The 7668-nt window shown below is 30.9% G+C and overlaps 1 long non-coding RNA gene across 5 annotated transcripts; it reads right to left on the bottom strand.

Annotated features, from left to right (window-relative positions):
- Nucleotides 1-863: 863 nt before the first annotated feature.
- Nucleotides 864-3582, bottom strand: LOC129314931 (uncharacterized). 5 transcript variants are annotated; one of them, XR_008594327.1, is made up of 5 exons: nucleotides 3388-3582; nucleotides 2394-2469; nucleotides 2101-2240; nucleotides 1778-1864; nucleotides 864-1327 (listed from the first exon to the last, which is right to left on the bottom strand). It is a non-coding gene; the product is annotated as an uncharacterized LOC129314931 (long non-coding RNA). The 5 variants fall into 5 exon arrangements; XR_008594326.1 differs by having other exon boundaries at nucleotides 2101-2250; XR_008594329.1 differs by having other exon boundaries at nucleotides 1778-1903; nucleotides 2101-2250.
- Nucleotides 3583-7668: the final 4086 nt, after the last annotated feature.

The following is a 7668-nucleotide window of genomic DNA, read 5'->3' on the forward strand; positions in this document are numbered from 1 at the left end:
TACATCTAGACTCTGCTTGCCTTCATGTCAGTGAGGCAAGCAATTTTGAAGAATCATGTTGATAATAGATGGACAAGTTTGTAATCGTTGGGGAAAAAAATATTTGCCTTTAATTTTAAGTACTTTTTTATGTTTGTTGAAGTAGCTAACCTAGCTGGAATAGTTTCTAGATGGAGAACTATATTAATATTACTATGATCGTTGTATGGTTCGAATAAATTTGAAACTGAGGGGAATTATCCATTTCTTAGGAGGACTATCAAACTCTTTGGTCAATGGTTATAACTATTATTTTTAAAATCATTAAAAAAAAATTGAAAGCCTTCAAGCCTATTCTAATGCTTCAACTTGTACAGTTACAACACCCTTCCAAGGTTTCCAATAGGCTGAACCACTACAATTAAAAAAGCTTTTTGAAGCGTTTCTTTTTATAGTTTCAAAGCATTTTGTAAACACTCCAAAAGTAGAAGCTCCCGTATATACAGGAGCATTTTTCAAATGCTTCCGTAGGGAAGACCTGTGGGAGCTTTTCCTACTAGACCTGTGGGAGCATTCCAAGTAGGAAAAGCTCCCGTAGGTACCTTTTCCATTTTATAAAAGCTCCCATAGGCTGATCATATGGGAGCTTTTATGCCCATAAATGCTCTCATATAGATCCCTATTAGAGCATTTGTTTTCAACAATGCTCTCGTATAGGATCCCTATCGAAGCTTTTCTTCTAGGAGATGCTCCCATCGGTTTATTTAAAAAAAAATATTGAATTCATTTTTTATCCTCTTCATGCATTGTACATCATGACTAATATAAAAAAATTATTTACATAATTAATATAAATATACAAGCAATTGCACTTTATACAAAAGTTCAACTAACTAGTTTCCAATACCATGATATACATAATATTATAATGTAGATTACAACCTGAGAAACTAAAAACATTTGCAATACTCTCATCCTTACATGGTACAAATAAATACATCTAACACTATTCTTACTTAGTTGCAAAGTACTCGTTCACATTCTATCTACAAAATATAAAGAAAAATAATTTAGTTAAACTATAAATATCATATTAATTATGAACAAACACATCGTTCAAAGTCCATACCTCTCTGTTCACGTCCCATTGAGATAATTTTTTTCAAAAAAAAAAATGTGTAACATTAGGCATATTACTTTGAGCCTGTATTTTTTCTCAAAGATGCAAAAGACATCCTTTTTGTGAAGGCTAGGACTAAATTCAGATTCACTTATCTCATCCAACAAGCTGGAGCATAACATCTGCTTTTTCACATCTCCATCTTTAGATTGCCAGCTTCAATTGCACCTGCACGTATATACCATGACAAGACATTCAGAAACAAGTCTATGTTAAGCAAGTGAAAGATCAATTTTCTATTCCAGATGCATAATCCTAACCCCATGATTATGATGTATTGAAAAATTATTAATTAAGTGATATTCATATGCTAAGTATATCTTTTGTCATGTTATGCAAAAACAACAAGAAGCATTAAATACTGTGTGCATCGCGTCAAAAAGTCTCCACCACCTTTACTTTCTATTTCTATGAGAGAAAGAAGTGGGAAAGGGAAAGAAGAGTCAGAAAGATTAAAAAAAGGTCTCACAATTCATATGCACTCATCAATATCAGTGGAGGGCTCTCCGCTCTTAGTCTCATGTCTCTGTCACAACATTAAAAATCCCTCCTACTTTATATTTACTTTCAAGTTCTAAGATATCAGGTTATAGAGGGAAAAAAGTGATTTGGCAGTACATGAATTTTGTAGCTACTTGTGAATGGTTGAGAAGGAAAGGACGTCAGGGTTGTTCTGGCTTGATCAAAAGCCACATTGTACAGGTCCTGCAAATCAGCTTTACATAATGAAAATGGAAGAATTTGCTGCAATCCATACAAAGTCAATGAGAATAGGTTGAAAATGTATAGGCTTTTCTTGAATAATTTGAAAATGTATAGGCTTTTCTTGAATAAAGCAATCTTCATTATTCAAGAAAAGCCTACGCAACAAATTCAATGTCAAGATCAAAGGAGTCAAGGCAAGGGGACGTTGTCATCATTTCATCTTCTTAAAAATATACCTATTTTTGGAGCAGTAGACCTTGAGGTCATTAGCTTCTCAACCATTAGAAACATGTCTAGACATTCTCAACTGTTCAGGAACAATGAGAGTTCCACTCTTATCCTGGTAAGATTCATAGATAAAGTCTACAATAGTGTCCTGCAATAAGCTATTCAGTACAAGATTATGAACCAGTTTTGTAAATCTCTGAGATAAATAAGGTGAAAGATTTTATCTTGATAGTTTATTGTTTGTCCCGCAACTATAAGAGAAAGAGCAAAATGGCAATAAACTAAAATTAAATGAATATACCAGTGGTTTAGAAGCTTTAAGCTAGTGGTATATGTGTTCATTTTGAAACCATGTCAATTGTCTTTTGGCAAAATTCCTGCATGAAAGTGTACCCAATAAATTTAATTGAAATGAGCACCTCATGAATAGCCAACAACGCTAAAGGGTAAGAAGTGGTCACTTGAATATAGCAATGCAAGACTAACTACAAACAAGGGCATTTTTCACAAACAAAATGTGAAAACAAAAGCTTTCTGGTGACTACACCTAAGTAGGAAAACTCAACTATAGAAGCAACATGATCCAACAACATTTGTTCAAGAAGTTCAATGTTTCATCATTTCCTGCCATTACAGAAAAGGGCATATTTTAAGTAGAAAATCACTCTTATATCTACATGGTCTTAACCCTCTCTATTCATAGAAATTAAAATGAAGAACATCGTCCACCTTTAATCAGATGAAGCCACCAAGTTTTGATAAAGCAATGTTCCATATAAAATCCCATGTCAAAATCTATTTACTATCAATTGAGAAGTCGGTATCCATCAATGAGCATGAAAGGCATATCTCATGATCAACAGGTCCTTTCTCAAAAAAAAAAAAAAAAAACGGCTCATTTACAAAAGCAAGCAAGAAAATAAATTTTGTCTAACGAAATTTCATGGGAAACTAGCCAATGAATGTTCTAGGAACTCAGTCAATAGAAAAAGAATGTTCTAGGAAATAAAATTAAAAAATGAACCGAGATCCAGAATAATGAGTCACATGCCCTTTGGATCTGTGTAGTGTCTTTGCTTGTAGCTTCAACCTAACGGAAAATGATGAAGTGGGTAATGTCTAACCTCTACTTGTCATTGAAGAGATTGAACATAATTGATGATTTCATTAAGCATGCCTGCTTTTCCTGTGATTTTGTTACAATCTGGTACTAAACCTTGCAAGTATTTCATTCTCTCTCTAATCTTTTCCCTTCTAACCTACAAGACGAAACAGAGCTTGCATTGTTTAATTACCGGAAGAAAAGCCCACAAAGAAAAGGATCGATCATTATCACATAAGATGGCAAGTCTTCGACGAGCAGCAGCAACATCGAGCTAAAGGAAGACGACCGGTGGCGAGCTTAGTGCAGTAGATCTGGTTTGGGTCGCAGATCTAGTTTGGGGGGAGGCATCGAGCTTGAGCAGCAAAGGACGAGAAGAACAGCGAGGAAATTACTGAAGTGATGTTGAATAAGGGTTTCGAATAGAGTGGGCACTGGGGTAAAAACTGAAGCATCAAAATGTTAAAAAAAATCTGAAATTAAAAAACATATTGGGCTAATGGGAGCGTTTAAACTAAAAAAAGCTCCCATAAGCTTTGATCTACAAGAGCATTTTTTATCCAAAAAGCTCTTATAAGCTTGTCCCAAAAAAAATTTAAATTACACCTTCAAGTGCTTTTCAACCCGTAAACGCTCTCGAAGGCAATAGCCTGTTAGAGCTTTTTTATTTAGAAATGCTATGCCTCATGTTTTAAGAACGTTTTATCTTAAAAATGCTCTTGTATGGGCACTCTCATAAATCTATTTTTGTAGCAGTGAACACATTGACATTTCCTTTTAGAGATTGTTTTTTGCTCTTCTTTTTTAATAGAATTCATTGAAAAATATTTTCATGCTTGCTTGATAAGTGATGAATTTTGCATCAGTTTATATCATTATCATGTTTAATGGTATATTTATATTGAGCAAAATACAATTAGGTGAAGTTTATTTTCAAATTAATTTAAACTAGAAAATAAAGAAAACAGAATGATTCACAAACTTCAAGAATAAATTAAGACCTAAGATTATTTATCCCATTTACATTTCATTACTCTGAAATTACCTCCTCTCATAAATGTTTTTAATGAAGATTTTTAAAATCTCATGTGACAAAAGGATCTAACCATCTAAGTATGGTTATAATTTAAATACATTAATTTAATTAATTAATGATTTAAAAAAACATTTATTATATTATTATTTACAATATCCATTTATTTACTCCCTCTGTTTAAAAATATAAGACATTTTTTAAGAAGTTAAATATTTAAAAATGTAAGGAATTTTTAGTCTTTCGAGATGTAATCATTGTCTTTTTTTAAAAATACTCCTATTGATGAATGACTTTATATTTATTATAGGGTATTTAATAGGGGTAAATATAAAAAGATAGGGTTAGTTTAAGAGTAAGTAACTATTTTATTTGGAGGTGAGATTCGATAAAAAATACCTTATATTTTTTTAATAGAGAGAGTACTTATTATATAAATTAATAACCATGACATTGTGAGGACATATTATCCTACACGATAAGGCAATCAAGCCGAATATCTATAAAGATTCTTCAAATCTCTCATGATAACATTCAAATATTTTAATTGATTATAATTATATTTGGAAAATGATAAGAACAAAATGTTAATTTAAATAATGGGCCATTGGAATCTATGTTTAATAAATAAGAGTGATTATCACACTTATGAAATCTTATTAATTTATACGGTATGAGATTATATCAAATGATGTTTTAAAAATTCTCGCAGAAAATTATTAACAACTATGATACAAATGATTATATGTTTCTAAAACAATTTGTTCATGAAAATCCACTAAAGGAAAGGGAACCAAACTACTTGGATATTTTATTCCTATTTATCTTGAGGATGTGCAATATGAATTAGTACTCAGAAAAGGGAACGATAAAAGAGGAGAAAAATGGCAGCAACATCCACACATTTAAAATCTCCATATGAAAATGATGTCATTCAAAATCAAAATTATTTTCAACAATTACTCAATTGATCTCAAAGGGAAATTAAACGCAAAATAGTGTCATGACATTGAGAAACAAAGAGACAGAAATCAAACTTGGGTTGATTAATACTCCTTCATGCTAAAAGACAAATTTAAATCTAACTTATCACTTAGCCCAACAATCTCAACAATTTTTCAAATGTTAGAACCAAAAAAATTATGGAAATGTATCATAACTAAATCAATCTCATTTGTGGAAGAAAATAAACACATGTTAGAGCATATTTAAGATGTTGAAATAAAGTATTAATTACAAAATACAACTTGGAGGAAGAAAACACAATGATATAAAGTTCTATTTAAGGAGAAATAAGTTAGATATTTTTGCTTTCAAATTCCAAACTGATCAACAGCCCCAAAGAAGATCTTGAAACAAAACCAAACCTATGATAACTTTGAATCTCTATTATTTAAATAATCACACATAATTCTCGCCATCATCAAGATTAACCTACATTATAGCCCTAAAAAAACTCCATCAAACTAAAACAAAAGGGGTTGTTCAAATATTTTTTTTAAAAAAAAGAGCAATAAAATTTTTGTCAAGCTACAAATTGCAATATGAAGCTAAACACATGACATCTAAAACCCAAAAATCAATTTCCTCTGGACCACACATACAAGCACACACTAACTCAAGCTTATATATCACAAAGCAACTCTAAATAACACTTTAATCTTGACAGAAGTAGGATGCACGTAAATGTGATTATATAATCAAAATCTTGGAAGATCCTCAACAAAGTGCTAGTTATTAGACTGTGAAACCAACTTCAGTCATTATCAGAAGCATAATTTGAGACTAAATTTCATCCACCATACAGTAAGGCAAATGAATCATATGAACAGATTATATAATCCAGCCTTGTTCTTACAGCTGCAAGCAAGAATCAATCCCACGATAAAACCTTTAATGAACATTAAAATAACTATTTTCAACACCTAATCCATATATCCAATCAAGTCTGTATGAAACATATCCTCAAAAACAATTGCTTAAATAATACAGACTAGTTTCTAACCATTCAAAGTCATGCTTACAAACAAGATTGGTACATTCCAAAATCAATCAAACTTTTACAGAGTAGTGTGAGGGGTTTTAATTTGAAATCAGAAACCAAAATTTAAAACATGGAAGTTAATCTCCACTTCCAATCTCTCGGTTCAATCAGTCCTCCCTCTTCTACTTCTTCAATCTCTGCTTCAATCGCAAAACTCTATCACTCTTTCTAAATTCGGTCTACTCTCAGAAATTTCTCTGAATCTCTCTTGCACTCTCAAAACTCAGAACCTTTTTTAGAGATCAGACCATCTCCCCTTTATATAGAAGACAAATATCATACCTGGATCACCTAAATCTATGAACTGTGACTCGATTTGGCTTCTCCTTTCTCACACAGTGTCGGATTTCATCTGCAGAGCCAGCCTTCTTAAGTTTTGTCTCTAATCTTTCCTCTTCTTTCTAAATTTCCTTGTCTAATCTTGAAAGCAAACACAGGGAAGGACTGACTGGGGCTTGTGTGTGAGGGGAGAGGTGTTTGCGTGGCCGACTTTGCCTTCTGACCTCTGAGATGCAACTATAGAGAACTAGGAAGTGAGTCGTCTCTGCTTCTCTTCTCTGCATGAACGACTGCGTCTCTAATCTTTTCTTAAAGAACTAGGGCAGGTTTGAACAACTGAAAGGTAAACGCTGCACTTTAGTCTTCATTATTTTTTTTTTTAAAATTATAACCCTTTTCCTTGTTTAATGATATTCATTATTATTTTTTATATGTCACATATTCAATTTAAAATAAGAATATATATAATCAAGTATCTTATCTTAATCTAGATTTTTTTTATTTTAAACGTTTAGAAGGAATTTTTTAAGATTTTGCTTGATTTGTTTAATTATCATTTTTAAATTTTGATTTTTTTAAAAAAGAAAGATTATCTAGAATAGAAGATCTTTTCTTAATCCTAGATTTTCTTACTTCTTGAAAAATAAAATAAAAATATTATTATTTTTTCAAACTAATTGTTTTAACAAATCAAAAGAAAGTAACAATAAAACCAATCCCTATTTAATTAATTTTTTATCCATATTATTAAAAATTCATTTTTTTTTAAATTTAATTATTATTATCATATTTAAAAAATTCCCAGACAAAATATATTGTTTACACCTAGACTCATATGGATAGATTTTTGTCAAATCTAAAAATATATATTGATTTATTGAGGTTTAGATAATTGTTTGGGATGAGAAACAGATTATTATGACTATAAAATAATGATTTTAGGCTTGAGACTAAATTTTTATTTTTGAATATTTTTAGGTGCTAACTTATGAAATAAAAAGGAAAATTTTAATAATAGAAATTAATTTAGAGGTTGATTTTACCTTATTAGTGTTTATTGATGATTAAAAGAGGAGTTAGAAATTTTAGATGAAGGTACTAACTCTAGCTTTGTATTA

Source organism: Prosopis cineraria, unplaced genomic scaffold (genome assembly GCF_029017545.1).
Source record: "Prosopis cineraria cultivar Desert tree isolate PC_DT_omini unplaced genomic scaffold, ASM2901754v1 PC7, whole genome shotgun sequence".
Taxonomy (NCBI): Eukaryota; Viridiplantae; Streptophyta; class Magnoliopsida; order Fabales; family Fabaceae; genus Prosopis; species Prosopis cineraria.